This window comes from Salmo salar, chromosome 12 (assembly GCF_965601325.2).
Source record: "Salmo salar chromosome 12, fSalSal1, whole genome shotgun sequence".
NCBI classification, from domain to species: Eukaryota; Metazoa; Chordata; class Actinopteri; order Salmoniformes; family Salmonidae; genus Salmo; species Salmo salar.
In genome coordinates this window covers 77,485,355-77,491,832 of record NC_138302.1, presented here as the reverse complement: position 1 = coordinate 77,491,832, position 6,478 = coordinate 77,485,355, and positions in this window count along the sequence as shown.

Here is a 6,478-nt window from a genome sequence, read left to right as displayed (position 1 = left end):
AGGCTCTAACCAATAGTGCAAAATAGGTATTAGGTGAACAATAGGAAGGTAAAGAAATAAAACAACAGTAAAAAGACAGGCTATATACAGTAGCGAGGCTATAAAAGGAGCGAAGCTACATACAGACACCGGTTAGTGTCACAGGATCCAACGAAAGTGGCGCCCCTCCTCGGTCGGGCGGCGCTCGGCGGTCGTCGTCGCCGGCCTATTAGCTGCCACCGATCGTTGTTTCTGTGTCTTTTAGTTTTGTCTGTCTGCTCCGCACCTGTTTTGTGTATGTCATTAGTGGGGGCTTATTTAATGTGTGTTTTCAGTTGGGATTTTGTGCGGGATGTTTATTGTCCACGTTGTGTTATCGACAGGTTTGTAGAGGGATTTACCGGGCTGCGCTCCTTGCCTTTTTGTGCCTTGGAATTATATTTTGTGTTTTATGGGCGCAGTTAAAAAATACGTGAACTTTGTATAGCGCCCTGTGCTTTTCGGCGTTTGTGTGTGTCAGGTTTATTAAAAGACACTCACCTCCAGCACCTCTGTCTCCTGCACTTGATTCCGCCTATCCGCCAGTCCAAATCAGACGTGACAGTTAGTCAGGCTGATTGAGGTAGTATGTACATGTAGATATGGTTAAAGTGACTATGCATATATGATGAACAGAGAGTAGCAGTAGCGTAAAAGAGGGGTTGCCGGGTGGTGGGTGGGACACAATGCAGATAGCCCGGGTTAGCCAATGTGCGGGAGCACTGGTTGGTCAGCCCAATTGAGGTAGTATGTACATGAATGTATAGTTAAAGTGACTATGCATATATGATAAACAGAGAGTAGCAGCAGCGTAAAAAGAGGGGTTAGGGGGGCACACAATGCAAATAGTCCGGGTAGCCATTTGATTACCTGTTCAGGAGTCTTATGGCTTGGGGGTAAAAACTGTTGAGAAGCCTTTTTGTCCTAGACTTGGCACTCCGGTACCACTTGCCATACGGTAGTAGAGAGAACAGTCTATGACTGGGGTGGCTGGAGTCTTTGACAATTTTTAGGGCCTTCCTCTGACACCACCTGGTGTAGAGGTCCTGGATGGCAGGCAGCTTAGCCCCAGTGATGGAAGTGCGTACAGCCCAGTACCTCTGTAGTGCCTTGCGGTCAGTGGCCGAGCAATTGCCGTACCAGGCAGGGATGCAATCAGTCAAGATGCTCTCGATGTTGCAGCTGTAGAACCTTTTGAGGATCTCAGGACCCATGCCAAATCTTTTTAGTTTCCTGAGGGGTATAGGCTTTGTCGTGCCCTCTTCAGAGTGACCCAGGTGTGTAGTTTGGCCATGTGTTGCAGGGCCCCGTCTATCCCTGAGGCCCAGGACCTGTCCCACTCCTTGTCCAATGGCAGCAGCTTCGCCGGCGTGGTGGAGGAACACAATAACGAGGGCATCAAGGAGTACGACACAAGACTGGTACCCCTCTTTTTCGACCCTCAATCACTAGCATACAGCACACCATCACATGAACAAAAAGCTAAAGATCCTGACAATGTCACGGTTGTCGAAAGGAGAGGACCAAAGTGCAGCGTGTGTGTCGTTCCACATTTTATTTGCTCTGTGAAACTATGCAATACATAAATAAACTGAATAAACAAAACAAACCGTGACAGAGGTGAAACAAACACTACTCAAAAATAATCTCCCACAAACCCAGGAGGAAAAAACCCCTACTTAAGTATGATCTCCAATTAGAGACAATGAGGACCAGCTGCCTCTAATTGGAGATCATCCCAAACAAACCAACATAGAAATACAAAAACTAGACCCTAACAACGTAGAAATAGAAAACATAGAATAAACCCCCCTGTCACGCCCTGACCTACTCTACCATAGAAAATAACAGCTTACCATGGTCAGGACGTGACAGTACCCCCCCCCCCCCCCCCCCCCCCTAAAGGTGCAGACTCGGAATGCAACAAAAACAACAAAAAACAAAAACAGTAGAGGAGGAGGCTCTGGTTCGGGGCGTAACCCCCGCTCTGCCCGCTGATCCCTCTGCTTCTGTGCCACCGGACCGTAGAGCATCGCTGAAGACTCCGGGCTGCAGGCCGTCGCCGGAGGTACTGGACTGCAGGCCGTCGCCGGAGGCTCCGGACTGGGAACTGTCGCCGGAAGCTCCGGACTGGGAACTGTCGCCGGAAGCTCCGGACTGGGAATTGTCAGCGGAAGCTCCGGACTGGGAATGCGCACTGGAGGCCTGATGCCTGGGGCTGGCAGAGGTGACGCCAGACTGGTAACACGCACCTCATGGCAAGTGCGGGGAGCAGGAACAGGACACCCCGGACTGGGCAGGCGCACTGGAGGCCTGATGCGTGGGGCTGGCATAGGTGGCTCCAGACTGGTAACACGCACCTCATGGCAAGTGCAGGGAGCAGGAACAGGGCGTACCAGGCTGGATAGACTCACTGGAGGCCGGATACGTGGGGCAGGCACAGGATATACTAGCCCGAGGAGGCGCACTGGAGGTCTCGAGCGTAGAGCTGGCACAACCCGTCCTGGCTGGATGCTTACTTTCGCCCGGCAAACACGGGGCACGGACACAGGACGCACTGGGCTGTGAATACGCACTGGTAACACAGTGCGCAGCGCCGGCGCAGGATATCCTGGACCGAGAAGGTGAACTGGAGACCAGGAGCGCTGAGCTGGCACCACTCTTCCTGGCTGAATGCTCAACCTAGCACGGCAAATGCGGGGCGCGGGCACAGATCGCACCGGGCTGTGAATACGCACTGGAGACACAGTGCGCATCACTGCATAACACGGTGCTTGCTTCTTCACTCGCTCCCCACGGTAAGCACAGGGAGTTGGCTTAGGTCTCCACCCTGACTCTGCCAAACTTCCCGTGTGCCTCTCGTGCTTCCGTCCTTGCCGTGCTAGCTCCTCGTAACGTTGCTGTTCTGCTCTCGCTGCCTCCACCTGTTCCTATGGGAGGCGATCCCATCCAGCCTGGATCTCCTCCCACGTCCAGGACCCCTTTCCATTCACAATGTCCTCCCAGGTCCACTCCTGATCACACTGCTTGGTCCTTTGGTGGTGGGAGATTAATTCACGGTTGTCGAAAGGAGAGGACCAAAGTGCAGCGTGTGTGTCGTTCCACATTTTATTTGCTCTGTGAAACTATGCAATACATAAATAAACAAAACAACAAACCGTGACGCAGAGGTGAAACAAACAATACTCAAAAATAATCTCCCACAAACCCAGGTGGAAAAAAACCCTACTTAAGTATGTCTCCAATTAGAGACAACGAGGACCAGCTGCCTCTAATTGGAGATCATCCACTCTTCCAACGCCATCTTAACTGCCAGGAGTTCTCGATTGCCTACATCGTAGTTCCTCTCTGCAGGATTGAGACAATGGGACAGGAATGCACAGGGATGAAGCTTTTGGTTCTGGGCAGATCACTGGGACAGCATGGCCCCACTCCAACATCCGAAGCATCAACTTCCACCACAAATTGACGCAAGGGGTCCGGATGGATGAGGATGGGATCTGTTGTGAACTGATGCTTCTGGTCCACAAAGGCTTTGTAGACAGCTGAAGACAATTTGAACGGTACCTTGGGCGAGGTGAGTGCCGAGAAGGGGGCCGCCAGGGTGTTGTAGTCCCGAATGAAAAGGCGGTATAAGTTTGCAAAACCAAGAAACCGTTGCAACTGTACCCTGGACGTTGGTTGAGGCCAATCCACCACTGCTTTCACCTTTCCAGGATCCATCTGAACATTGCCCTCAGCAATGAGATATCCCAGAAAGGTGATTGTAGAATGGTGGAACTCACACTTCTCGGCTTTCACGAAAAGTTTGTTCTCCAGGAGGCGCTGAAGGACCTGTCTGACATGAAGAACATGTTCTTGTGCAGATTGGGAAAAAACAGGATGTTGTCAAGGTACACAAACACTAACCGGTTTATCCTTTCCCGAAGAATCATTGACCTAAGCCTGGAAATGGCATGACCTGGTACTCATAATGTCCACTGGCTGTGTTGAAGGCTGTCTTCCACTCATCCCCCTTGCATATCCGAACCAGGTGGTAGGCATTCCGAAGGTCCAACTTGGAAAATATGGTGGATCCCTGGAGAGGTTCAAACGCCGAGGAGAGGTAGGGGATAACGATTTTTTTTACGTAATGTCGTTATGTCCCCGGTAGTCAATGCACGTACGCAGGGTCTTGTCCTTCTTTTCCACAAAGAAAAACTCTGCGCCGGCAGGGGATGCAGACGGACGGACGGCCCCAGTGGCCAGAGACCCCTCTATGTACTCCTCCATAGCTTTGGTCTCTGGTCCGGACAGAGAATAAAACCGACCCCGAGGTGGTGTAGTGCCTGGGAGAAGATCAATGACAGTCATAAGGATGGTGCGGGGGAAGGGAAGTAGAACGTGCCTCACTGAATATTTACAGGAGATCATGGTATTCAATGGGAATAGCTGAGACATCCACAGTCTTGCTAACATCCTGAAGAAGACGACTTGGGGATGGCTATGCTGCTTGAAGGCAATGGGAATGGCAAAATGGCTCCAACCCAGGATGGAGCTTGTGGTCCAATCAATAACTGGATTGTGCTTTTGTAGCCAGGAAAATCCCAAAACAACTGGAACATGGGGAGATGCAACGAAGAGGAACTGTATAGTCTCACTGTGGTTACCAGAAACCCGTAATTGAACGGGCACAGTACTATGGGTGACTTCCCCTATAGAGCGGCCATCCAGTGCCCTAGCATCCATGGGAACAGAGAGAGGCTGAGTGAGAATACCAAGCTCCGAAGCAATAGTGGCATCCATAAGACATACATCAGCCTCAGAGTCAATGAGCACTCGGAGAGACTTAGATGGGTCTCCCGACAGCACAAGCACAAAATAGGGTGTGCGGGTGATGGGAATTAGGGAACTCCTCGTCTGACTCACCATAGTGCTGGTATCCACTAGAGACAAGGTTTTCCTAATAGGGCAGGTAGCTATAAAATGTCCTGCCCCTCCACAGTACAGACAACAGTTAATGTTCATCCTCCGTGAGCATTCCCCAACTGATAATCTAGCTCTTCCCAACTGCATAGGCTCAGGAGTATCCAACTCACCCATCGTAGATTCACGCGAGGGCTCGGGCTTCGAATCCTCTCAAAAAGCTGCCTTCGGCAACTTTCGGTTTCCCTCGAAAGTGAACGAGCCATAGCGGGTGCACGAGTGTGCCCGAGACCAGACCTCTCACTCCTACGTTCCCTTAGGCGTCCATTGATTTTGATGGTTAGGGCGATAAGGGAGTTGAGGTCCACCAGCAATTCCCGAGCAGCTAGCTCATCCTTTACATCCTCAGATAATCCGTGCAGAAAAGTATCGAAAAGAGACTCCGGATTCCAGGCACTCTCGGCGGCCATGTGCGAAAATCAACTGCGTAGTCTGCCACACTACGGGAGTTCTGACGTAAGTCAAGCAGTATACTGGCCGCCTTTGTCTCTAGATACCGGAGACTCAAATTTCTTTCTCATCTCTGCCATAAATTCCTCCAGATGACCACAAATGGCAGATTGTTGCTCCCACATTCAAAATGCATACAAATGAATCCCAAAGGTTACCAATAAACTTTGTCTAAACAAGTCAAACAGCGTTTTTAATCAATCCTCAGGTACCCTAATATATAAATAAATAATCAAATTTAAGACGGAGAATAGTATGTTCATTACCAGAGATAAATAACGAAGTGTGCGCCATCATCCACGTGCGCCACAACACTACAGCCAAAATGGGAGCCACTTAGAAAAACTACAAATTCCAGCTCATTTTTCAAAAAACAAGCCTGAAACTCTTTCTAAAGACTGTTGACATCTACTGGAAGCCCTACGAACTGCAACCTGGTAGGTATTCCATTGATTTCCCCATAGACAGGCATTTTAAATGGTGTCACCTCCAAAAAAAAATTATCCTGATAGATTCTCCTCGGGTTTTCACCTGCTATATCAGTTCTGTTATACTCACAGACATTGTTTTAACAGTTTTGGAAACTTTAGAGTGTTTTCTATCCAATATCCTAGCTTGTGGGCCTGAATAACAGGCAGTTTACTTTGGGAACCTCATTCATCCAATCTTCCGAATACTGCCCCCTAGCCCAAAGAAGTTAATCCAAAAGGAGTAGGCAAGAGAATGGTCGTGGACAGCAAAAGGTCAAAACCAGATCAGAGTCCAGGAGGTACAGAGTGGCAGACAGGCTCGTGGTCAAGGCAGGAAGAATGGTCAGGCAGGTGGGTACAGAGTCCAGAAACAGGCAAGGGTCAAAACCAGGAGGACTAGAAAAAGGAGAATAGCAAAAAGCAGGAGAACAGGAAAAACGCTGGTTGACTTGGAAAAAACATACAAGACGAACTGGCACAGAGAGACAGGAAACACACTGGGGAAAATCAGCGACACCTGGAGGGGGTGGAGACAATCACAGGAACAGGAACAGGTGAAACATATCAGGGCGTGA